General features: G+C 42.1%; 1 long non-coding RNA gene across 1 annotated transcript; it reads left to right on the plus strand.

Moving 5' to 3' along the window:
* The first annotated feature begins 1,053 nt into the window (after positions 1 to 1,053).
* On the plus strand, positions 1,054 to 27,559 carry LOC132816137 (uncharacterized). Its single transcript, XR_009644754.1, has 3 exons — positions 1,054 to 1,098; positions 12,651 to 12,791; positions 27,415 to 27,559. It is a non-coding gene; the product is annotated as an uncharacterized LOC132816137 (long non-coding RNA).
* The last annotated feature ends 379 nt before the right edge of the window (positions 27,560 to 27,938 follow it).

The raw sequence follows: 27,938 nt of genomic DNA on the forward strand, positions 1-27,938 counted from the left end.
CCTTACTCCCTCCCTCCACTCTATCTTCTGCATTAAAAAAACCCACCATTTTCCTAGATGCCATCAGTTCTGAGGAAGGGTCACCAGACCTGAAACATGAACTCTGATTTCTCTCTACAGATGCTGCCAGACCTGCTGAGCTTTTCCAGCAACTTCTGTTTTCATTTCTGATTTCCAGTATCCGCAGTTCTTTCAATTTTTATTGAGGAAGCAATTAACCAAGGTTTCATTTCAGATAGTTATTCAGGAATTATTGGCATGGGTGAGTGGGTGGACAGCATTAAATCTGACTTGACCCCCAATATAATCAAATGATCAAACCACAACATAGTTTCATCAGGAGGAGTAGACATCTAGATAGAAGGATGTGAGGATGCCAAGTGTCGGTCGAACGGTGCTCCAGCATAAGTTGGGAGCTTCAAGAAAAATATTCATTTAAAAATTCAATTTATTCAAATAAACCACTTTGAATTTGAAACATTAACTCTGGTTCTTTTGCCACAGATGCTGCCAGACTCCAGCTCATTCTATTTTAATTTCAAAGTTCCAGCATCTGCAGTATTTTCTTTCGGTGTAAATGAAACACTCCATTATTTTAGAGCAAGATGGAGACGTATAGCTAAAGCGGAAGAAAACGAGATATTTCCAGGTTCCAAGCCAGTTTCCAAAATGGTCTCTGCAAATCGCTCCGTTCAAATGATAAACAGGAAAAATAACTTGGAGAGAACGAGCCTGGAATGGAAATTGGAGTCAAGTGGATCTGTTCTGGAATACTGGGATGGGAGCCATTTCCCAAGGTATTGGAGGCAGCGAGAGGAGCCAGGAAGTATTTTGTAGCATGTGTTGATTCGGATCCCTCAAATTTATCTTTGATAGCACTTACAAGATAGTAACTGCTTGGCCTGACAGCAGCCTACGGCAGTAATTGCAGGAAGTCAATTAAAGATATTTTTGCACCAATCAACCAGCATTTTCCCCAGGGTGGTGACAGTTTCCTGGCTAGGGTTCCTGCTGTGCCTGCTGCTTCTATCCTCACAGAAGGTGACAGCGCAGAGGAAGACTAGAACATCATGAAACAAATATCAAGCACAGCCACAGGTAAACTGTCTCAAGGGGAGGCATTTCCCTGCAGCTTGATCCACCATTTAGATCTGGGCATTAGAATTTGTCTGTTGTTTTTATTTCATTGTTCGAATGGACACAGAAGTGCTGCAAGAGCAGCACTTGCTGCCCCTGTCTATTTGCCCTTGAGAGGTCGTGGTGATCTGCTGTAGTCCATCTTGTGGCACTCTCTCCTGCCTCTGAGCAGTGCACACCAGTCCTCATTAGGCTGCTCACTGACTATCCTGGCTCTTGTCTGCTCAGCCTGGCCCTTCCCTATCAGAGGTCCTGGATACAGATTCTCAATGAGCTGGCTCCAGTTACAATGTGGAGACAGTGAGGTCTGCAGATGCTGGAGATCAGAGTTGAGAGTGTGTTGCTGGAAAAGCACAGTAGGTCAGGCAGCATCCGAGGAGCAGGAACATCGACATTCCGGACCGGAGCCCTTCATCAGTTACAACATGCCTAAATGTCCTGCTCCTCTCTTTTTCCAATCTGGAATTCAACCAGATGGATGCACTGAGGCACTGGTAGTAAAATTCAGTCTTCGGTATCTGAGACTGATTTGACGGTTTTGTAAACATTCACTCAGAGATAGTGAGAACTGCAGATGCTGGAGAGTCAGAGTGGAGCTGGGAAAAGCACAGCAGGTCAAGCAGTGTCAGAGGAGAAGGGGAGTCGATGGTTCAGGTTCCCAGCCCCCACCTCATTCCAGGCCCAGCCCTCCCTCTCCACCCCCAACCCCTTAACCTGACCCTACCCATCCATCTTCCTTCCCACCTTAATGTTCTATCCTTCCCATTGACCAATCAGACCTGCATCCACCGATCACCATCCCACCAACCTTTCTCCCAGCTCCACCCTCCTCACTATTTATTTTGTGGCCCCCTTCCCCTCTCCCAGTCCTGATGAAAACTTCTGACCTGAAACCTCAAACATCCACTAAGGCCTGATCATGATCCATTAGTCAACATGACTCGCAAACAGAACCTGAACCTGTCTTTCATTCTAATGGGCAACAGATAAATTGGGAAGTCAATCTCAGAGCTGGCGATGGTAATAACTAACATTAATATCACTGGAAAGATGGACACCTTGCCAGACATTTTTGTCTTTTAGAGTATCAGCACAAAAGCAACAATGTCAAATTTCAAAAGATCTGAAAAATTCATAATGAAGGTGGAAGGTAGCTGATAATAATTGACCATAACGTTGCCATGAAGTAACAGGGAACTATTAGTGGTTTTCCAAGCATCCAGGTGACTAAATTGTGAGGTTTGAAAATATTGCTTTTGTTTGGAGAGAATGAGTCCCATATGGGGATGTATTTTAGCAAGCAGAAATGAGCCATGTTAGAAGCTTGAATGATTGTCTTAAATTTATTTTTAGTGTAGTCATCAGCACACTCAGAATCGTTTAGCCAGCGCTGCCCAATTGCTGAAGCAAGTCTAGTAGAAGACTTTTAATTTTGGGTTATGCAAAAGTGGGCAGGTTCAGTCTCAGCTGTGTTCTGCTTATTGCAAACAATGGAAGAGGCATTGTATTTGATTCCATTAGCGAATCACTGTGACGTTCGGCTTACATAGCGAGCATCCCACTGCTCCTGGAATTCATGCATATCATTGGTCAGTTGTGTAGCAAGCAGAATACCTTTGTGGCTGGTGGAGGCATCCCATTTGTGGAAAATACCACTTGCGTAGCAGCATGAAATAGTTTGTTTAAGCTGTTGATCAAATGTTGAGATACTTTTCCATGCTTATGTATATTCTGGTAGAATGCTCAGGTGAGATGGCCTTTGGCCCCTTTGTGAGATTGCACAATACACTGTGAGTATTGATCTGATCAGAATAACTACTGCTCCATTTCTGCATCAGGCTTTCAGGGTGAACAAATGGCTAGGACCTTATTTCCAAGATTGCCAATAAGACCACCGTTTAGGCCATGGAACTACACAAATCCCAAAATGCACATTGACCTGTGAAGACAGGGATGTGGAAATCCATAAAAGCTTACAAAGGCCTTAATGTTCCAACTCTTGGGTTTACTCAGAAACTCTACAGGCCCCTACATAGATGTAGGGGAGAGTAGAATGGAAGGATCAGCAGACTTTACTGGGCAACTTACACAGTGCAGAATTAAGGAGACATGTTCTGTTCAAGGTGTATAAAATAATGAGAGGAATAGATAGAGTCAATAGCCAGAGACTTTTCCCCAGGGCAAGATTGACTGGTACGAGAAGCCAAAGTTTGAATATATTAGGAGGAAAGTATAAAGGAGACATCAGAGGTAAGTTCTTTACACAGAGAGTTGTGAATGCATTGAATGCTTTGCCAGCGGTGGTGGTGGAAGCAGAGACATTGGGGACATTTAAGCGACTGCTGGACAGGCACATGGAGAGCAGTGAGCTGCGGGGTGCGTAGGTTAAGTTACTATATTTTATGTTAGGATTAAACCTCGGCACAGCATCATGGGCCAAAGAGCCTGTTCTGTGCTGTACCTTTCTATGTTCTATGTTCTATGTTCTCTGTCAGGTATTCAGTGTGCCCTCAGATACAGCACATGTGACATGCCTGGATTCTAACTGTTGGAAGTGTACATCACTGATTGACCACTCTCAGATGAGGTGAAATCATTTGGAAAATAACATTAAAAAGTGTTATGAATTTTCACAAGAAAGGAAAACATTGATTCCTTAGACAGAGTTCACACTTATTACATAGTGTCATGAGTCATGAAACTTGTATTTCACAATGATTCACACCATTTATAGATAACTGCATGCTTGAGCTTGCAGTTCAAATAGATTCACTAAATTGCCTCATATGTTGTTTGTTATCATGTCTTGTAAATCCTCAACTCCTCAACTCACAATGGACCAGGCTGGAGCCTAGTCTATTAACTGAGAGTACAGAGAACAATGCAGTTTCTTCAGTCTTAGGAAACCCAATATTACCCTGGCCCTATATCCATTGGTGACTGAGCTGAGCTCATTGCTGCAGGCGAGTCACCGGCTGACTTTACCAATTCAACCTTTAGGGGGAGCCAAACAGTAAGCACAGAGGAACCTTGATTATCCGGCATTCGATTATCCGAATTTCGGATTATCCGGCAAGATCGCATGCTTAGCTAAACTGTGTTATCCGGCATTCAATTATCCGAACATTTGATTATCTGGTAAAATACACCCTGCCCTTGTGTTCGGATAACTGAGATTCTTCTGTACATGTTGCAAGAGGACATTGCCTGTTACACACTTTCTTACTAAAACTAAGGCCATGGTTGGAATTTAGGATTAGAATCTCTGAACTCAGCGCACAAGGTTAGACATGACAACTTGTTCTTACTCATACTGCACAACTTAATTTTCTTTTGAACAAATCCACATTCTAACTTAGGGCAGAGTCTGTTGGAGCATGAGCTGAGGCAGGTGTGAAACATTTTCATCACAGCAGTGTAACATCTAGAAGACAGAAACAGGCCATTGTGCTGTAATGACACTATGTAGCTGTTATTTTAACCAGGGACCTATATGGGAAGCTGATGTGGTCTTCCTGCCAGACAAACTCGCTGAGAAGAGGAGTCGGACTGAAAGAGAACCCAAAAGGTTAGGTCATTACATTTTTTTTATATAGCCCTAGGAGGAGGCAGGGACCTCCTGTTTGCCTGCTGTCCTGTCTGATGGGCAGAAGGGCAATGCCAGGACAGCAGGCAAAGAGGAGGTCCCTGCCTCCTCCTAGGGCTATATAAAAAAAATGTAATGACCTAACCTTTTGGGTTCTCTTTCAGTCCGACTCCTCTTCTCAGCGAGTTTGTCTGGCAGGAAGACCACATCAGCTTCCCATATAGGTCCCTGGTTAAAATAACAGCTACATAGTGTCATTACAGCACAATGGCTGTATCTAAGGATATGCAAAATCCGGGCTGTCTGGATGTTTCACTAATCTCCCAGAATGCATTCTCTTCATACTTGGAAGATTAATAGATCACTGAGTTGGAAAGGCTCACTCGTCTGCTTCCATCTGCTTTCTTTGTTTCTTTTTGTTTGCTTTTTTCTTTCTCTTTTCTTTTCAAGTCAGTGGCAACAGGACAGAGCAGGACAGCAATATGGAGGAGAGAGCCAGGAAGCTATTCAAGATGGCAGCTTCCACACAGTAGGCCTATCTGCTCTAACGGAGCAGCGGTGCTCCTTGGATGCTGCCTGAACTGCTGTGCTCTTCCAGCACCACTAATGCAGAATCTGGTTTCCAGCATCTGCAGTCATTGTTTTTACCATCTGCTCTAAGCCAGCCACATACTATTTTTCTTCTTCTCTCTCCTTCTCACGTATTTTTAATTTATCTTCTGGGAATTCTGGAGAGGTCAGCAGCAGTGATAGCATTGCCGGTTGCGTGGCAGCAGCCATGGGCCTAGGGCAGTGTCGGCTGGAGGTCCAGTGCAGGGAAGCAGCGTGGGCCTAGGGCAGTGTCGGCTGGAGGTCCAGTGCAGGGAAGCAGCCGCGGGCCTGAGCCCAATGTGGTTCGGCCAAGCCCCAAGTGTCAGTGAGGAAGATGCCCACGACATCTGTGCCAACGAGAGCAGGGAACCCAGAGAGTGGGCCAAAGCGGAGGAGATCGAGCCCTTACAGGAGTGCACTTAAGAAATACTGTTGAACTTTTAACTTTATTTCTTTATTTTTCTACCTGTACTAACAACAGTAATGCTTAACTTTTAACTTTGTTTCTCGATGTGATTACCTGTACCTAAGTTTTGTACCGAGACACCGTTGTACCTTAGATGGTGTTGTGTGTGGTGGCATTGTACCCTTTTCACTGTGCTCAAGTACTTCTGTACTTGAGTACACACGACAATAAAACTTCAAATCAAACTGTCGTCTTTAATTCTGTTTTTAACAGGATAAGTTCTGAAAGTCTCATTCATTATAACATTCCTCATTGGGTTCATCCCAGTAAAGCAGTGATGGAAACTGATCTGTAATAGGATGAGGTTCCTGGGATTCCTTTATGTAACTCATTCTGCTGAACCACACAGGATCATTGCTGGTCTGCAGCTTCTTGAATGACCATACATTCCCTGTTATAATCCTGTGTCCATTCATGTTGCCTTTGGCTGAACAGCAATCACTATTAATGGAGTGGCCTGCACATAGAGTCATAGAGTCATAGAGATGTACAGTATGGAAACAGACCCTTCGGTCCAACCCGTCCATGCCTACCCAATCTAGTCCCACCTGCCTGCACCCGGCCCATATCCCTCCAATCCCTTCCAAATGCCTCTTAAATGTTGCAATTGTACCAGCCTCCACCACTTCCTCTGGCAGCTCATTCCATACATGTACCACCCTCTGTGTGAAAAAGTTGCCCCTTAGGTCACTTTTATATCTTTCCCCTCTCACCCAAAACCTATGCCCTTCAGTCCTGGACTCCCCCGCCCCAAGGAAAAGACGTTATCTATTTACCCTATCCATGCCCCTCATAATTTTGTAAACCTCAATAAGGTCACCCCTCAGCCTCTGATGCTCCAGGGAAAACAGCCCCAGCCTGTTCAGCCTCTCTCTATAGTTCAAATCCACCAACCCTGGCAACATCCTTGTAAATCTTTTCTGAACCCTTTCAAGTTTCACAATGGTAGCACTGTTCCTTCCTTCATACATCTTGATAGACTTCAGGGTATAAGCTGCATCTTTGGTTGAACAGGGAACTGAGACATCAGCTTTCTGCCAACAGCAACTCTGTTGGTGATAAAGTGAGCAATGCTATATGAAAGTCAGCATTTCTGCAATACCCAGGCAATCACATTCTTGGTCATAGCACATAACTTCCTCACCCCTATTCATTGAGAGAAATAGTCAATAGCAGAAAGATAAGACATCCCATCAAATACAATCTGGTCAGTGGCCATACAATCTTTTGGTCTGGTGATGAATGTGATGATCCTCATGTAACCCTGGTGTATCTTGTGTAGGATATCCTTCCAAAGCAAAGCTGGGAGTGCCAGCCTTTCGCCTGCTCATGTCCTGTTTGGTTGAGCTGATCATGGCTTGATGGCCAATGTGCTGAGTATGTAACTATTTCCTGAACAAATATAATATCATCTGTGTCCAAGCTGTTAACTGTCACATCTTCCATCATTCTCTATGGCTTTTCCTGCAGATATACTCTTCCATAGGTGAACTCTATTAGACAAAATCAAAGAGTCAAAATTTCTGTATTTGTGACAACACTTAGGTCAAGTGTCTATCCTGAAAATCTCTTGCAATTGCATGTAACTAAGAGAGCTTCCTTCTCCACTATGGCGTAGTGTGTTTTTGTGTCTGATCATCTCTATGACAACATCTGGCTGGTTGCTCCTGCTGTAGCTGAGGCCTGAGCAGCTATGGTTCTTGGGTTAGGATATCTGGGAGGTCAATATTTCCTTGGTCTTCTGAGAAAGCATTCTCTTCATGTGGGTTCTACAACCATCCTTGCATCTTCTTCAGAAGCTGTCTCAAAGATCCTATTGTTGTCTCCAAGTGATGCAAATATGTTTTCAACTGGCTAACAATCCCTAAAAATCTTTGTAAGTCAAGACCTGAATACAGAATTATTTTAATGGCCTTCCTTTTCTATGGGTCTGCATTACCTCATGATTGCTGACAAAACTCCCCAAAAGTGAACAGATTCCTTAAAAATTTTGCAATTAATGTTATGGGTAAGCTTACATTATGTTCCCTATAGCATGGAAACAGGCCCTTCGGTCCAACAAGTCCACACCGACCCTCCGAAGAGCAACCCACCCAGATCCATTTGCCTCTGCCTAATGCAGCTAACATTATGGGCAATTTAGCATGGCCAATTCACCTGACCTGCACATCTTTGTGACTGTGGGAGGAAACCGGAGCAAACCCGCACAGACACAGGGAGAATGTGCAAACTCCACACAGACTGTGGAATCGAACCTGGGACCCTGATGCTGTGAGGCAGCAGTGCTAACCACTGAGCCACTGTGCTGCTGCAAATGCTCTTGTAAATGCTTTAAAATTGCATGCACCTTCTGATCAGGCTCTTCCATTGATTCGCAGTGTATCAATATGTCATCCAAATGGCATATCATTTCATGAAGACATTGTAAATGTTGGACAAAAACAGAACATGTTGGCAAAACTCAGCGGGTGAGCAGCATCTTTGGAGAGAGAAACAGAGTTGACCTTTCAAGTCTAGTATGACTCTTCTTCAGACCCTGAAGAATCATGTTACATTTGCAGTTTTTTATTGTAGATCTCCAGCATCCACAATACTTTGCTTGTATTAAAATGTTGGATGATGCCGTGAAAGATTTCAGGAGTTGATGTGATCCCAAATGGCAGTCTGTTGAAGATAAATCATGCAAATGCAGCTATAAACATGGTGAGCAATTTGACAGCTCATCCAAGGGCAGCTGCTTTCATTCTCTGGGCATTCTATATAAAAATGCCCATGGGAACATCCATGCAAACCTTCAAAGTCTAGGCAGTTTGCTGCTGAGCAGACCCCCCTCCCCCCACCCCCTTCCCCCCCACCTCACCCCAGCTGTGGAATCTGGGATGGCACTGAGATGTATAGGTGAAGAAAGACAATAATCTCTGAGAGCATATTGGTGATACAGGTAATATTGCACTGAGTATCAATGCTCGTGTTTTAATAAAAGTGAATGTTTCACAATACATCTGTTTGTTTGCATCTCTGTCTGGCCCTGAATGTAACTGCACCATCATGCCAAATGCTATATCCACACAGAATGTACCGTGGATCGATGTCAGAGTTGAGAGACTGCCGAAGCAAAACGAACCAGATGTAAATGGGACAATGGGTTCTGCTGGCACCATTGGTCAAACAATGCCATCTCTGTATGGGCTATCTGTGCAAAACTGTAGCGGTCAGCAATGTGTGGGGCAGAATCACCAGGAATTATACAGCCCACAGGACTATGCCATGTGCACCGCATATGTCTGTGTGTAATGTTCTTACTACTCATTAAAGAGCCTTGCAGCCTCCTCCCTCACAGGGCGAGACACATTCCTGTGAACTTTCTAGGCTTTACACCTCTCAGGCTCTCCTCTCTATATCATGAGCTTGATGTTAAAGGAGTCCTAGCGTCACTCTCTCTGGTAGATACTCCATACTGTCAATGCCCATCTCTATTTCATTAGCAAATATCTCTATGTTGCGTAGAAACACACAGGTTACAACTGCCCATCTGGCTGTGGTCACCATCACTCTCCTTCCATTGTTTCAACTTCTAGTATGATGGAAAGTGACAGCGAGCTCACTTCAGGCAGAGGTTTCCAGCTCTGCCTCTACATATTTGCCACACTATTGGAAAGACATGATTGCATTGGAGAGGGTGCAGGGAAAATTCACCAAGATGATGCCTGGATTGACAAGTCTCAGTTGTGAGGAGAGACTTGATAGGCTGGGTTTGTTTTCCTTGGAATAGAGGATGATCAGGAGTGTTCTATGTGAGGTGTGCAAAATTATGAGAGGCATGGACAGAGTAGATCATGAGATTCTCTTCCCTATAGCAGAGTGTCTAAGCCCAGAGGGTGCAGGTTCAAGGTGAGGATAAATGGTTTAGAGGGGATCTGAGGAAAAATGCTTCCTCCCAGAGAGTAATAGACATATAGCAGTGCTGCCTGACAGGGTGGTGGAGACAAATACTCTCACAACATTTAAGAAGCCTCTGCAATGAGCAAGTAAAATTCCAGGACAGTAGACAATGGACCAAATGCAGGTAAATGGCATTTGTATAGTTTGTTGTTTGTTGGTCAGCATAGAGATGGTGGGCTGAAGGGCCTGTTTCTCTGCTGTATGAATTTACATTGGTGAGGCCCTGAACATGCAGATCCCATTCCTGTGAATCTCCGAGGCTTTGTCTCCCCTCAATCCATCAAAATGAGGCAGCGCCTACCCTCTTTTAACCCCAGGCCCAGGAATAGGATGTGACCAGTTGTGGTTATACTCTGTCCCCTGCCAAAGTGCTCCTGAGGCCCACATAACCCCATTCTCAACCGTGCTGTACTGTATCCCTCCCTGACAAATACAGCTGCCTCCCTCATAATGGATAGGTTAAATAAACAGGATTTGGAGGTGCCAGTGTTGGGGTGTATAAAGTTAAAATTCACACAACCCCAGGTGTTCCTTCATCAGGTGGTTATGGATGAAGGAGCAGTGCTCCGAAAGCAAGTGCTTCCAAATAAATCCCTGTTTGGACTATAACCTGGTGTTGTGAGATTTTTAACTTTGTAAATAGACAAGGTCTTTTCCCTGGGGTGGAAGAGTCCTGAACTAGAGGGTAAAGGTTTAAGGTGAGAGAGGAAAGATTTAAAAGGGACCTAAGGGGCAACAACCTTTTCATGCAGAGGAGGGAATCTTTCCGTGCTGTATATCTCTGTGACTCTACTTGTATCCTGGAATATACCTGATGACAGGCTTTTGCCCGAGGCATTGATTTTCCTGCTCCTCGGATGCTGCCTGACCTGCTGTGCTTTTCCAGTACCACACTCTCGATCCTGACTCTTGTCTCAATTTCTTTCTCCCCCCACCCCGCTCCCCTCCATACTCCCTCATCCCCCTCTCTGGATGTTGTTCATCCAGAGGGTGTTTAAAAAAAATACGGAACGTGGTGCCTGAGAGGGTGGAGGAAGCGGATTCTCCAACAGCGTTTAAGAAGAAACTGGATGAGCACTTAAAATGAGAGGGCATAGTAAGTTATGGACTAAATGCAGGCAAATGGGATTACTCCAGTTTAATGTTTGTTTGACAACATAGACAAAGTGGGCCGAAGGGCCTGTTTCTATGCTGTGCAACTCAATTAGTGAGGCCCTGAACATGCAGATCCCATTCCTGTGAGCTTTCTAGGCTTTACACCTCTCAGGCTCTCCTCTCTATATCATGAGCTTGATGTTAAAGGAGTCTTAGCATCACTCTCTCTGGTAGATGCTCCATCCTGTCAATGCCCAGCTCTATGTCATTCGCAAATATCTCTCTGTTGCGTAGAAACACACAGGTTACAACTTGTCAACAAGTCAGATGTGTGTACATATATGTTGTAAAATTGATTTGGTAATGTGTGTATATGTGTTGCTTTCTGTGGAATTAAGTCCCAAAACCCCCAGCCAGCATAGAGTATTTACATTTGAAGCCATGATGTCTATTTTATTTAATTTCAAAAATGCACTTTATTCATAAAAAAATCTATAACATATACACATAGTCACAGTTCAGTTCTGTACAGTAGCATATCAAGGAACAAACAAACATTGGAGTTTGACTATCCAAACAAACCAAAAGGTATCTCCGACTTGAACCAGATGCAGAAATATCTGTTTGGCCACCAGGTGGAGTCTAGTCAATTTTGGGCAGATTTCGAGCCAGTATCATTCCCACTTCTCCATAGAATGAGGTTTTGTTTTCCATTTCACTTGCATTATTTTACTGGACGTACAGAAAAAAGAATGTATTTAAAAGCAAGTCACAAGTAGACAGATTACCCTGCAGTCATGTCTCTTTATTGAGTAACAACTCATGCTTATTTATTTGTGTTTTATTTAGAAAGTCATGTGCTTTCAGGTACAGACACTTCAGTTTGGTCCTACTTTTTTCTTGTGGCCTTTAGTTTTACTATTAAATTACTTTTAGGATTGTATTTTCTATCCTTTCCTGTTTTGCTTTGTTTATGAATTCTGGTATTAAGACCATTCTTTCGTGTCTTGTCTCTACTCTTTGACTGACCACTTCTTCCCAAATTTGATCCCCTGCCCCTATTATTCAGTATGAGCCTCTCTACTGCCTTAGCTAATCACGCAAGGACACTGATTCCAACATGTTTCAGATGAAGGTCATCCCAACAGTCCAGATCCCACTTTGCCACTGCTGTCAATACTCCAGGAACCTAAACCCATTTCTCCCACACCAAATGGCACACTTGCATCACTCAAGTTTTATTAAACCTTCATTAATGTGGTTGTCCCTCATGCAATAATGCAGAGAGTATTGCCCTTGAGGTTCTATTTTTTTAATTTGGTCGGTAGTTGCTCATACTCTCTCAGCAGAACCTCTTTCCTAGTTCTACCTGTCAAATTGGTGCCTGTAGAGACCATGACCAGTAGACCCTCTCCCACCACTACAAGTTCCTCTCTAGCCCTATGCAGATGTCTCAAACATAGAACAAAGAACAGGAAAGCGCAGGAGTAGGCCCTTCAGCCAATTATGTCTGTGCTGACCATGATGCCATTTGAAACTAACCCCATTTGCCTCCACCAGAGACACTGTCTCAAGATATGGAGGTCACTTAGGACTGTGACGAAGAAAGTTTTTTTCACTCAAAGAACCTATGGAATTCTCCAATACAGAAGGTTGTGGTGGCCAATTTTCTGAAAATATTCAAGGAAGAGATAGATAAATGCTTCAATTTTAAGGGCATCAGTGGATATGGGGAGAAAATGGGAAAATGGTATTGAAATAGATGGCAGAGCGGGCTCAAAGGGCTGAATGGACTACTTCTGCTTTTTGTTTCTATGCTTCCATGTGCAATAGGAAGTGAATCGCAGATCCTACAACACAACAACTAAAGCTGCAAAGCACTAAGTTGGAATCATGACGTCTCTAAAACCCGAATCAACATTTGTGGAAATCTGAGAGTCCAGTTGCACCTCAACACCACAGGTGAAATCTCTGGTAAGTTAACAAGTAAACAAACCACAGCCACATCAGTAGAAGGTCTGATGTTGAAGAAAGGTCTGTGTCTGGTAATTTTACAAACACTCATAAGCTAGTGCTACAATTGATATACTTCCTTTGATGCTGCACCTCATACTGGTGATCAGCAAAAATAGTATATACTGTTAAAGAATAGCTATTTGCTTGTCTACAGTCAATCTTCTTTTGTGGTATATGCTTTAGATCTTAACATCAAGTTTAAAATGTCTGTGTATAAAAACTATATTTACAATATGGAACAGCACCTACTTAATTGTCCTGATTATGAAACAAAATTGGCCAGCATTTCCAATGCCACAACATATGCTCATTTACTCAATAATTAGGATCGTGAAATGGTGTCACCATCTGGAAGCTGCCATTTAATTATGCAACAAGACTAGCCTCCTGTGTAGTGTTGAAAAGTGTGTTGCTGGAAAAACACAGCAGGCCAGGCAGCATCCGAGGAGCAGGAGAATCGACGTTTCGAGCATAAGCTCTTCTTTAGGAATGAGGCTGGTGTGCCAAGCGGGCTGAGATAAAAGGTAGGGGGGGAGGGAATTTGGGGGAGGGGCGCTGGGAATACAATAGGTGGAAGGAGGTGAGGGTGATAGGCTGGAGAGGGGGTGGGGGTGGAGAGGTCGGGAAGAAGATTGCAGGTCAAGAGGACGGTGCTGAATCCAGGGGTTGGGACTGAGATAAGGTGGGGGAGGGGAAATGAGGAAGCTGGAGGGTTCCTAGACGGAAGATGAGGCACTCTTCCTCCAGGCGTCATGTGGCCAGGGTCTGGCGATGGAGGAGGCTAAGGACCTGCATGTCCTTGGCGGAGTGGGAGGGGGAGTTACTGTGTTCAGCCACAGGGCGGTTGGGTTGGTTGGTGTGAGTGTCCCAGAGGTGTTCCCTGAAACGTTCCGCAAGTAGGCGGCCTGTCTCCCCAATGTAGAGGTTGTATACCATCTCTTATTTGACATAGACCTGTTGCCCAATCAGATATAATCATAATACTTCTGGCTTTGCTCCACATTATTTTTCTTTTCTAGACGTAAAGGTTAATGCATGAATAATTGTTTTATGCAACACACAAAAAAGGAACAATGGTTAAGATTGAATTATAGAACCATGAAATGATAAAGCCATTCTGTCCATCTTACATATATCAGTACATTAGTAGAATTATTCAATTTGCCCAACTGCACTGTTGACCATACATGATTTAATTTTTTTTCTGTCCAAGTATTTAATCAATTCTCTTTTAAAAGCTACAGGTGAATTTGTTCCTGCCACACTTTCAGGCATGGATTTCCAAAATCAGCTCATTATGTAAAAATATGTTGATGTGTCACTGTTGGATGTATTTTCTTTGGTTACTGACCCTTCTGATGCTAGAAATTGTTTATCCTTATTTGCTCAAAATCTCTATTAAACCTCCTCTTGATATTTTCTGCTCTAAGGAGAACAATCCCAGCTTCTCCAGTCTCTTTGCACAATTAAAATCCTTTGACCAGGGTAACATTTTACCAAATTTCTTGATTAGTATTAGATTAGATTTCCTACAGTGTGGAAACAGGCCCTTCGGCCCAACAAGCCCACACCGACCTTCCAAAGAGTAACCCACCCAGACCCATTTCCCTCTGACTAATGCACCTAACACTACAGGCAGTTTAGCATGGCCAAATCCCCTGGGCTGCACAAGGGAACTGGAGCACCCAGAGGAAACCCATGCAGACACGGGGAGAATGTGCAAACCCCACACAGACAGTCACCCTTCTGGACCATTCTCCAGCTCTGCATCCATCTGAAAGTGTGGTACCCAAAATTGAACAAAACTCCAGCTGAGGCTGTTTAGTATTGATCATAACCGCCTTGCTGTCGTACGTTATTGTCCCCAAAGGAAAGATTCCCAGGCACTATTTTTAAAATTGATTTATTAATTTGTTCTGCCACCTTGAAAGATCTAATGTATCAAAGCACCAGGTCTCTCTGTTCATGATAACTTCAATTTTGTTCACAGGTCTCTCTTCATTCTTGCTAACACATTATATACTTCATGGTCTCAAATTGTATCTCCATTCAATAAGCTTATATGCTTTCTTTGTCAGGTCCACCCCACCCCCAACTAACCCACCCTCCCCTCCCAACACCTTACCGAGCCACCGCAGGAATTGCAAAACTTGCACCCACGCCTACCCCCTCACCTCCATTCAAGGCCCCAAAGGAGCCTTCCACATCCATCAGAGTTTTACCTGCACTTCCACACGTCATTTACTGTATCTCTTGCTCCCGATGTGGTCTCCTCTACATTGGGGAGACAGGACGCCTACTTGCAGAGCGCTTCAGAGGACATCTCCGGGACACCCGCACCAACCAACCCCACTGCCCTGTGTCTGAACGCTTCAACTTCCCCTCCCATTCCGCCAAGGACATGCATGTCCTGGTCTCCTCCATCGCCACTCCCTAACCACCCGACACCTGGAGGAAAAACGCCTCATCTTCCACCTTAGGACCCTCAAATCACACGGCATAAATGTGGATTTCACCAGTTTTCTCATTTCCTCTCCCCCCAACTTTGTCCCGGCTCCAACCTTCTAACTCAGCACTGCCCCATGACCTGTCCATCTTCCTTCCCATCTATCTGCTCCTCCCTCCTCTCTGACGTATCACCATTACCCCCACCTCCATCCACCTAGCAGACTCTCAGCTCCCTTCCCCTCTAGCCCCACCCATTCCCATTTATCTCCCTATCCCCTCGGCTTACAGCCTTATTCCTAATGAAGGAATGAAGAGCCTGAAACGTTGATTCTCCTGCTCCTCGGGTGCTGCCTGACCTGCTGTGCTTTTCCAGCACCACACTCTTGACTACGTGCTTTTGAATTCTGTCCTACTATCCTCATTGTTTAACATATTTCCAAGTTTTGTATCATCTGTAAACTTCAAAATTAACCAAGTGCAGATTTTTAATCTGTATCAATACAAGCAGTTATCTTGCTATTTATCTCAGAGAAATACCATGTCCCGTCCTTCTGAAAATAGCTGTTCAGCAATACTCTCTGCTTTATATGTTCTACTCAAAACTGAATTTATGTTATCTGTTCCCTTTAATCACATGGACTTTAATTGCGTTAACAATCTGAATATGCTGTACTTGTCAAACACCTTTTGAAGGTCCATATACACAACATTATCTGCACCACCCTACCCTAATGTTTCTGCTTTATCAAGGAACTCAGTCAAGTTAGTCTAACAAAAGTTACCTTCAACAAATTAATGTTGACTTCTATTTATTCCGTTGATTTGCTCATACATTTCCAAATGCCAATTAACTTTGTCCTCGATTTCTAATTGTGTCCCCACCACTGACGTTATTCTAATTGGCTAAGAAATGCCATATCAATCACTTTTTCAAATATGGATGAGAATAACATTTTACAAAAGTTCCAAACAGAGTCTCAGGAAGTTGCAGCCTTACTTCCTCCAAGGACCTAGAAGGCATTCCATTCAGACTCAGTAACTTTGGTACATTGAGGACTGCCAAATACCTCCTCTTTATCAATTTTTATCTTATCTAATATCAGTCCTTTACAGTAGTTAACTAGCATTCTCCAGATGCAATGTGTTCAATTTAGTAAGTATTTCCTTTGTCGGTCCTAATCAACCACAACCACCCTTTTACTATGTACATGTTTATAAACTAACTTTGGAACTCCCTTCGATGTTAATCTATTCTTACACCTGCTCCAGCCGATCCAATATGGTGTAATCAACTCTCTGTGCAAAATGAGTACGTTTACAACAGCCCCCATGTTGGACCCAGAGTTATTTACTTTACACATGTAAAATAAGATTGCACAATCAAATTTCTTGGCCATTTTTCTGTGCACCCTACATGTTTGAACGTACTGCAGACACTTGGGAAATGTGTTGACATATGTTCAGACCACACATGATCGTCAGCACAGCTATACTTTTATTAGTCATCTGGAAACACCCAACCAAATAAATCTCAGACACAAACTGTGGGAAAGGTTAATTGCCCATAAATGTATAGAATCATTTGTTTGTCTAAATGACTCAGTTAATATAGATGTCTCTAAGATCTCATATTTAACTCATGCCAAGGTACAATATGTGTACTTTTAAACACTTTTAGCTATGATATTTCCTTTAAAATGTAAATTCATAAATTAACCTTTTGATAAAAGTTGCTAACCTTTTCCAATCGAATAATTTATGTGCTATTTTTAGAAAAAACCAAAACAATGCTCAGAAAATGAATGAGGCAGAATGGTTTGTCATTAATGCAAACGTAACAAATTTTGACCAATTCTGTAAATTTGATATTGAAGCAAAATGAACAGGAGCAGTTGACAGTCATACAGATGGAAAATAATAAATAAACAGTTGTAGACAGGCAAAAATGCACAAGTGTTGCAAGTGATTTGAGGGACAGGACTGACTTCGCGACTTCTGTATTGAGGGAAAGCTAATGGACTTGCCACAGATCAAATAGCGTGTTCTAGAACTGGATCAGATTATCACTGAGCACAACAGAAATAGAAGGCCATCTGTTATACTCTTGTGGATTCTATCATGTGAGACACTCACACATTTACTCACATCTGATTTGTGTTAGAACATAAAGGAGTGTACTTGTGAATAGTTGATGATGACTTGCAACATGATCTTCACTCAGTCTGGACAAATTTCAAATACTGTCCCAAAGGAATTTGCCTGTAATAGAATAGTTTCTGAGCATTAAGCACAAAGAACAGAACTACTGTCAAAATTGATTGAAGCAGAATTGAGACTGTGAAGAATGCACTCCATTGAGCATAGATAGTTGGATGCTGTGACAGATTAGGATAGCGTCCTTTCAACTCTGAGTACAAAAAATTAAAATCTCTTCGAAATCTGCATTAAAACTATAACAACAGAGAAGGAAAGGAAAGGAAGTCTTTTAACTGTGAACAGCTTATCAGAACAGGAGGAAGTGAGGACTACAGATGCTGGAGGTCAGAGTTGAAAAATGTGGCACTGGGAAAGTTTATTACAACAGTTTATCTCAAAACATCTTGTTGGTATCATGTTAATATTTCATCAAGATGATGACAGAAAAGTGGGTACATTTATTTCCTTTGGATTTTGAGTTTGCATCTAGTTCACACCAGTAGAAGCAGTGTTATTTATATACACATATTTATCCCATCAAGACAACCTTAAACCACTTTGTAACTGATGGATATTACTCTCATAATCACTACATTAGCAAAAACAAATAGCCAATTTAATCCCACAAAACAAGCAAATGGGTGACTATATAATATATTTTTGGTGATGTTGGTTCAGAGACAGTAGTTAGCTGGAACACCAGAGAACTCTCTGTTCTTCTTCCTGATGTTCTCAGTACTGCACTGAACTGTGAACTGAGATTATACTCTGAAATCCACTATTGAATTAGAAAATGCTTCTGCCTGAACCACGCTGATAGTTGGAATATTAGCCTGAAACTGGCAACAGTACATTTCTTTCAACAAGACTTGTAATCTTCAAATTTAAATGTATCATAATGATCACCCAATTTTTAAGTGCTTTATGTAAATACTATAAGCTTCCACCCTCATTACATGAACAAAGACACTTGCCAGAATGGACTAAAAGACATAAAAACAGGAAATGATGGAGTAATTCAACAGATTTGGTAGCATTTAGGGTCATAGAGATGTACAGCACAGAAACAGACCCTTCGGTCCAACTCATTCATGCCAACCAGATATCCCAACCCAATCTAGTCCCACCCGCCAGCACCCGGCTCATATCCCTCAAAATCCTTCCTATTCATATACCCATCCAGATGCCTTTTAAATGTTGCAATTGTACACACCTCCACTACTTCCTCTGGCAGCTTATTCCACACATGTACCACCCTCTGTGTGAAAAGGTTGCCCCTTAGGTCTCTTTTCTATCTTTCCCTTCTCACCTTAAATGTATGCCCTCTAGTTCTGGACTCCCCCACCCCAGGGAAAAGACCTTGCCTATTTACCCTATCCATGCCCCATTTTTGTGGAGAGAAATCAGAGTTGATGTTTGAGGTCGAGTGACCCTTGCTCAGAGCTTAACTATGTAGCTTAGTTTGACTCTTCTTCAGAACTCTGAGTAGCAGAGTAGCATTCTGAAAATCCAAGTAGATAACCTGAATAATGAAATGGTTACAATCATTAAATACATTCAATTTCAAACCACGATGGAAGCTTTCCCCAGCCCATATGAATTACACTATAATGTTGTTATAATGGCATAATTCCTGTCAAGTCTCTGTATAGACCCATTTCCAGTAACAGGAATGGTCTTTAAATTGCCCATTTTAACAGCATGAGTAGCTCGGTAAAGTCAAATGAAGGCATATGCAGCAATTAAGTTATTCACATATTCATGAAAAGTTTAGCGGGCAGTTGACAGATGGAAAGGGACCAACGAAAACATTTATTGGATCAAATTATTTTCGTACTTATTTCATACTTATTCGTATAGTAATTAATGTAAACATAGATGAACTTCAATAATTGTACAGCCTTACCTGTGTAAAACAGGGAATGTGGCTCAACCGTGGCTAACAAGGGAAATCAGGGATCGTGTTAAAGCTACAGGGGAGGCCAGAAAAGGCAGCAAACCTGAGAACTGGGAGAAATATAAAATTTAGCAGAGGAAGAACAAAGAGTTTAATTCAGAAAAGGAAAATAGATTATGAAAGCAAGCTTGTGGAAAACATAAAAACTGACCGCAAATCTTCTATTGAAACGTGAAGAGAAAAAGACTGGTGAAGATAAATGTAGGTCCCTTGCAGGTAGAATCAGATGAATTCATGATGGACAACAAAGAGATGGCAGACCAACTGAACAAATAATATGGATTTGTCTTTACTAAGGAGGACACAAATAGCCTTTCCCTATGCAAGTGGACATGGGGTCAAGAATGAAGGAGGAACAGAAGGAAATCCTTATTAGTCAGGAATGATATTGGGGAAATTGATGGGATTAAAACCCAATAAATCCCCAGTGCCTGGTGCTTTGCATCCCAGAGTACTTCAGGAAGTGGCATTAGAAATAACAGATGCATTGGTGATTTTTCTGTCGACTCTGGAAGAGTTCCAATGAACTGGAGGGTAGCTAATGTAATGCCACTCTTTAAAATTGGGAGAGAGAAAATGGGGAATTATAGGCTGGTTAGCCTGACATCAGTGGTGAGGAAAATGCTGGATGTAATGATTAAGGATGAGAACTGAGCATTTGGAAAGTGGTGACAGAATCGATTCAAGTCAGCATGATTCACTAAAGGGAAATCAAGCTTGACAAATCTTCTGGAATATTTTGATAATGTGACCAGTACAATAGACAATGGTGATGTTGTGCATCTGGAATTTCAAAAGGCTTTTGACAAGGTTCCACATAAGAAATTAGTAAGGAAAATTAAAGCTCATAGTATTGTGGTAATGTATTGACATGGATTGAGAACTGGTTGGCAGACAGGAAGGAGAGCATTGGAATAAACAAGTCCTTTTCAGAGTGGCAGGCTGCGATGCGTGGGGTGCCGCAGGGTACAGTGCTAGGACCCCAGCTGTTCACTATATACATTAATGATTTGGGTGAAGGAATTGAAAACAATAGCTCTGAATCTGCAGATGACACTAACCTAGGTGGCAATATGTGCTGTAAGGAGGATGCTAAGGGGCTGGAAGGTTTCTTGAACAGGCTGGTGAAGTGGGCAAATACTTAGCAAATGCAATATAATGTGGATAAATGTGAGGTTATCCACTTTGGTCACAAAAACAGGAAGGCTGATTATTATCTGAATGGTGCTGAAATGTGTTGCTGGAAAAGCGCAGCACGTCAGGCAGCATTCAAGGAACAGGAGATTCGACGTTTCGGGCATAAGCCCTTATTCAGGAAACGAAATGTTATGCCCGAAACGTCGAATCTCCTGTTCCTTGGATGCTGCCTGACCTGCTGCGCTTTTCCAGCAACACATTTTCAGCTCTGATCTCCAGCATCTGCAGACCTCACTTTCTCCTCTATTATCTGAATGGTGCCAGTTTAGGAAAAGGTGAGGTACAACGAGACCTGAGTGTCATGATGGAACAGTCGCTGAAGATTGGCATGCAGGTGCAGCAGGCAGTGAGGAAAGCTAACGGCATGCTGACCGTCATAGCGAGAGGATTTGAGTGCTGGAGTAAGGATGTCTTGTACAGGGCCCTGGTGAGGCCACACCTTTTGTATTTGTGCAGTTTTGGTTTTCTAATCTGAGGAAGGATATTCTTGATATTGAGGGAGTCCACCGAAGAATCACCGGACTGATTCCCAGGATGGTGGTACTGATACATGAGGAAAGACTGGATCGATTGGGCTTGTACTTGCTGGAATTTAGAACAATGAGGACGGATCTCACAGAAACATATAAAATCCTTATGGGACTGGACGGGCTAGCCACGAGAAGAATGTTTCTGATGTTGGGCAAATCCAGAACTTGAGGTCACAGTCTAAGAATAAGGGGTGAGCCATTCAGGACTGAGATGAGGAAGAATGTCCTCACTCAGAGAGTTGTGAACCCATGGAATTCTCTCTCACAGGAAGCTGTTCGGGCCGATTCATTAAGTATATTGAAGGGGGAGCTGGACATGACTCTCGCAGCTAAAGGGATCAAGGAATATGGGAAAAGGACAGGAATGGGATATTGAGATTGCATGATCAGTCATGATCATGTTGAATAGTGTGCAGATTCAAAGAGAGAAATGGCCTACTCCTGCACCTATTCTCGGTGTTTCTATATTAAACCATTTAACATGAGTGTAATTTGCTGGGGAGCACGAAACTGAAGTGTGAGTTCATCTTACAATCTCCAGCATCAAAAGAAGAACAAGCAGGTAAGGAAGAAATGGCATTTGGCTTACTCACCAGACTCACAAGCAACTTTATTGCAAGTCTCATCAGGGAAATACACACCAAGAAAGAAGACAGTCAAATAGAAGAACAGAGGATTTCCACAGAGACTAATGAAGATCTCCAGTGTCGCTGGAGGATACTGTTGTCCTCCTATCTCCAAGGCCTGGGTATCCATGCAGCAGGAATATCAGGAGCATCACTCATTTCAACTGACAGCACGAGCAATGGCTGCCAACTCCCTTTCCCTTTGTGACTGCACAACATCAGCAGAAAGAAAATCCAACAAATTTACCAGGATAGGAAAAACAACACACTGCTTATCATAGAATCCCTACAGTGTGGAAAGAGCCTTTCAGCCCATCGAGTCTGCACAAGCCCTCTGAAAGGCATTCCAACCAGAACCTGCCCCCTACCCTTTCTCATAATCCCATATTTACAATGGCTAATCCACTTAGCCTGAACATCCTTGGGCACTACAGGATAATTTAACATGGCCAATCCATCCTAATCTGCACATCTTTGGAATGTGGGAGGAAACCAGAGCACCTGGTGGAAATCCACAGAGACACGGGGAGAACATGCAAACAATACACACAGTCACCAGAGGCTGGAATCAAACCTGGATTCCTGGTGCTGTGAGTCTGCAGTGCTCATTGCTGTTCCATTGTGCTGCTCTATCCAAGCATTCCTTCCTGGTAACTTGAGAAACAATCAACTTTCACTCTCTTTTACTCTTCCAAAGTGCAAGCTAGTTAAAGTTGCTTCAGCTCAGGATCTTATACTCAGCAACCCAAACAGTTCTGTCCTAACTAACGTTTATATCTCAAAGCCATTCACGCCATTTTAACAGGTTCGTATGTACACTGCTTTAGCTCCAATATGCCATTTGGTGCACTTCCCTCAACTGCGATGCTTTCTCATTCACACTACCTTCAAGCAGAAGGAATTGGCTTACTGTGCCAACAGAGGGGAAATTAATGCCCCCCACTATAGCGAGTTTAGATCCAAGGGGACATCACAGTATACTGGTGAGTGGAGATCCCGTTCATGCACATGCCTCCATTCTGATTGCCAATGACTGGAAGGCCCGTGTTGACCTACCCATCCTGCATCTGGAGCAGGTGGTGAGATAAGCAACAAGAGGGGAAAAACATACTTGACTTCATTCTTACCAATTTGCCGGCTGCAGATGCATCTGTCCAGGACAAAATCAGTAAAAGTGACCACCGCACAGTCCTTGCAGAGATGAAGTCCTGCTTTCACTTTTAGAATACCCTCCACTGGATTGAGAAACTCAAGACTGGGCATCCAGACAGGGCTGTGGGCCATCAACAGCTGCAGCACAATCTGTAATCTCATGGCCCAGCAGATCCCCATTCTCTACCATTACCATCAAGCCAGGGGATCAAGCCTGGTTCAATGTAGAGTGCAGGAGGCATGCCAGGAGCAGCACCAAGCATACCTAAAATTGAGGTATCTACATGGTGAGACTATCAAACAGGGCTACTTGCATGTCAAACAGCATAAGCAGCGAGTGATAGAGCTAAGCCAGTCCACAGCTAATGGAACAACTCTAAGCTCTCCAGTCCTGCCACATCCAGTTCTGGATGGTGGTGGATGATTAAAACTCACTGGTATATATCCATAAATATCCCCATCCTCAATGATAGAAGAGCCCAACCCATCAATGACAAAGATAAGACTGAAGCATTTGCAGCAATCTTCATCCAGAGTGCCAAATGGATGATCCATCACAGCCTCCTCCAGTGGTCCCCAGCATCACAGATACCAGTCTTCAGCTAATTTGATTCACTCCACATGATATCAAGAAACTGGATGCTTTGCACTGAATACTGCAAAGGCTATGGGTCCTGACAACATTTTAGCAACAGGACTGAAGACTTGTGCTCTAGAACTTGGTGCTACTCCAACCAAGCTGTTCTGCTGTTCAGGAATATATAAAAGGTGACATCTCAGGTCAGACACTGAACTGTAAGTATAAGGCTTTGTTCAGAATCCGTCTCAGAGTTTTAACCTCGAATCAGGCTGGTATTATTCCAAAAGCTGGAATTTATAAGATGCCACATTAACTGAGTGTGACTGCAAATGGTGTATTTTTTGAACAAAACAGAATGTATCTGCAAATAAACAAACAACTTGGATGAAATGATTCACCCCATAGATCTATGTGTGTATGTGCCTTTATTCCAAAGAGAACTGGAATTACGTGTTCCAGGATAATTTGAGTAAGACGTGGGACATGTACATTGTCTCTTGATATTTTGGTCAAGATTTTCACTGTGTGCATTTGCTGAAGTTGCCCATTTGCAATTCTCCGTTTTAACTTGATATATTATTCATTAGCCTGATGCCTACAGCAACCAAGAGATACCACACAGCTTCCTGGCTGTCATCCTGTGCTCCTATTAATGACGTCTTGCTAAAGAAAGATCTTTCTGCTATAGTGTTTAGATAAATTGAGAATTGGTATCTTGTCCTGGATAATCTTTGCCACTCTCTCTGATACTCCAGTTCCTCATGCAGCTGGACAGCATGGAACAGATAATCATGACAGGTCATCAACTAATATGACTTCTGAATGCTGACAACTAAGTGTATGGAGGGTTTTTGATACTTTTACCTTTCTCTGCAGCAGCACTCTTCTCTAAGACAGCGGAGATCCATTCCCCACTGCTGTAGACTTTGGAGTCTTTACACATCCTGAAACTGGATGGTTAAAATTACATTACAGAAATTACAAATGCACTCTAGCTAAAGAAGGTTTTGAATTGAAACTTTGAGCTCTCTGAGCCACAATAAGCAACTCAATCCAGTTATTTTCTGTAGGTCCTGCCCTTCAAATTGTGGGAACTTTTTAGCCGAAATCTTTCCGGGTCTGTGCACCCATTAAAGGCTGTGTTCATTCACGCTCTCAGTCTTCTGTTTGATAAGTCTTGTCACTTTATTCTCTGTTTGCAATTTTCTCCAATGATTAACACTGCAGTTTTGAATGGTGTTTCTTTTCAATGTCATGTTCAGATTTGCTGAGCACAATTGTTTTAAGCTCTTGCCGTGTCACTGTTTCAAATGCAAATACATAGTTTATGTCAATTTGCTGTACTTTGTCTGCTTCTCCTGTGTCTGGATTGTTAGGGTTTTAATTGTGAAGTCAAATGATGAGACAGAACTGCTTTTGTTTTATTTGGGCACTGGGCCATGTACCCATTTAAGTCCTGCCAGCTGATTGTAACAGTTTAAGGTTGGATGGGGGTTAAGGTACAGACCTTAGACAGAGACCAGCCTGACAAATCAACTTTCAGCCTTGGCAACCATGCCAGTTTGTTCCTAATATAGTTCTCACAATACAACAGATTAACCGCCCTTGCCAAAATATGTAGGAATGGAGTTATAGGCCAGACATTTCTTGCTAAATGCCCTAAAATAGGTATGTTCAAATGATTTAAAATCAAATGTAAACATTTCATAAATTAAAAATGTGACCCCACAAGACCTTTCAGCACTTAGAATGCTAAAGTTTCATTTTCTGTCCAATGTAATATGGAGCTCTCCATTAATATAATCTCTATTAATATGGAAAGGATCAAATTCCATTTATACCTAAGTAGAAATGTTTAATTTATTATTTCACAATTGTACATTGGTGCACCCATCACAATTCAACCTAATTATTCTGCTGTTGGGCACAGGTACGGCAGACACGGTTTGATTCGGACTAGGAAGAGGTATGTTTCGACTTGAAGAATGAAGAGAATCAATATAAACTAAAACTTACAATTTTAAAGGGGGTTCACATATAAAGACCTGAGGATACAAATACATAAATCTTAAAAGATTGCAGGACAAGTTGAGAAGGCTCTTAAAGAAAATGACACTATCAGCAGAAAGATAAAGTATTAAAGCAAAGAAGTTAAGCTAAACATTTATATATCACTGATAAGACATCAACTTCCAAACCTGAAATCAATGCTCCAGAAAAGACTTTGAAACCTTGGACAGTATGTAGAGGTTATCTAGAATTATATCAAGGTAGGAGTTCAGTCATGGATTGACCAGAGAGGTGTTGTTCTCGCAGCAGAGAGGATTTAGTGGAGGTTTAGTGGAAGTGCTCAAAATCATTAAGAATTTTGAAAAAATAACTAAGAAACTGTTTTCAGCAGTAGATAGATTAATAACCAGAAGACACAGATTGAACAGATTTGGCAAAAGAAATGGAGGTGAGATGAAGAGAGATTTTTAATGTGATATTTGTTACGGTTGGCATTGCACAGCCTGAAGATGTGAGTGAAAGCCGATTTAATATTCAAAAGTGCACTGGATAAACATCGAAAGGGGGAACATTGTAGAACTAATGGGGAAAAAGTAGGTGCATGGGATTATTTAAAGAGCTCTCTCAAAGATTTGCCAAGACATAATTTGTATCATTCTATGATTCTACACATTTCACTCATGAGCATTATCGATTCCCTTTACTGTCAAAACATAGCTGAGTTCCTGGAATTTTTTCTTCTGAAACAATTGATGGAATTTAGTGAAGACTTGGGAGCCTGAAATACGGTGAGTGGGCTGAACTAATCAGGCTAGAACAGAAATATTGGATTCACAATGATGGGCTAAGAATGAAAAATTAAGCTGGTGGTTTGGATCCTGACATATATTTGGATGCAGTGAATACTTATTAATACTGAATAAAAGAGATACACTATTTCATCTTCCAATTGTTCGCAGCGTATCATGCAAAAATCAGTGAATGGGCCATCACTTTTGGTCCTGAAAAGTGTCCCGTCTAACTCAAAAATTATCATGAAAGGTAAAGGGATCTCAAAACTTGAACAATGGGTGATACTGTTTCTCAATGTACTATGCAGTAGCAGCATATGTGGTATTCTCCAGTAACAGGATTCTGCTGTACAACCAAAATGACATACACACGTGAAAAATGTGCTATATAAACTTCAGTGCTGGTGTGTTACCAGGTACGCCGGCTATAAGTCCCAATGACTAAAGGATTGCGTCAAACAGCATGTTTTGTTTGGCAATTTACAATAAAGTACTGACCTTACCAAACCAGACTGTGTTTGCAAAATTCAAAACATTGTGTCCAATATTAGATGAGATTATATGTTTGGACAACATTTGCTAAATAATATGGATTCTGCCAAAAATCACACTTGTTGGAAGCTACATATATCCACAATCAGAGTCTTGCTCTTTGCAAACATAAAAAGGTCCACACGTTGTACCTTTTTCAATTGAACAAAAGCTTGAAGGGCAACCATTGTGTGGTGAATTCCCCTGGGTATGCTTTGACCAATCACAGTAGACTTGCCTCGAATTCAAATGAATTTATGGGTTAGCTGTTAATGGGCGTATTCTCCATGGTATCTGAGTCCAACTGCCACCCAATCAGCCCCCACTTATCATGCAGTATAAACTGTTGTTCCTTTTGTGTTGTGTACTTTTGTGACTTTGTTGTGATGAGTGCAAGATGAAAAGCATCAACATTTCTTTCAGCAATACTCAATTTGTCTACTGCTAAGTAATTCATTGTACACATTATATGAAAACTTTTTTTGAAATTAAGTCCTACATTTAAGATTAAGTCAATGGTACACAATAACCTCATGGTCTCTGTTTCTTTCATTCATTTACAGGATAAGGGTGTCACTGGCTACGCAGCATTTATTTGCCAAGAGGGGATCAGATGGGCCAATGGGCTGAGAAGTGGCAGATGGAGTTTAATTCAGATAAATGCGTGGTGCTGTATTTTGGGAAAACAAATCTTAGCAGGACTTATACACAAACAACTTCCTGTATCATGTTGAATAATGATGCATGTAGAAATCATCAGCATGGCTGATCATGCACAATAATTTCATTCAATAATTGTAAAATCATACATGACATTCTGAAAAAGTCGTGACAGCTGGTTTCAAGGTGGACATTCCCTTACAGTGAAGCAGTTATGCATTGCACTGACCAAATTTGGTTTGTATCACTCATTAAAATAACTTGTGTTTTCAATTGAATTCTTTCTCGTATTAACTTTGCAGTTTGAAGCGTACTTGGGGTTTGACTTAAAATTCTACATGTTAGAGGTTTTAATTCTGTGTAGGCTGGGAATGTTCTCTCAACATTGGATCGAAAGGATCGACCAGGGTCTACTTAGCCTCGTTAT

Source organism: Hemiscyllium ocellatum, chromosome 5, assembly GCF_020745735.1.
Source record: "Hemiscyllium ocellatum isolate sHemOce1 chromosome 5, sHemOce1.pat.X.cur, whole genome shotgun sequence".
NCBI lineage: Eukaryota > Metazoa > Chordata > Chondrichthyes > Orectolobiformes > Hemiscylliidae > Hemiscyllium > Hemiscyllium ocellatum.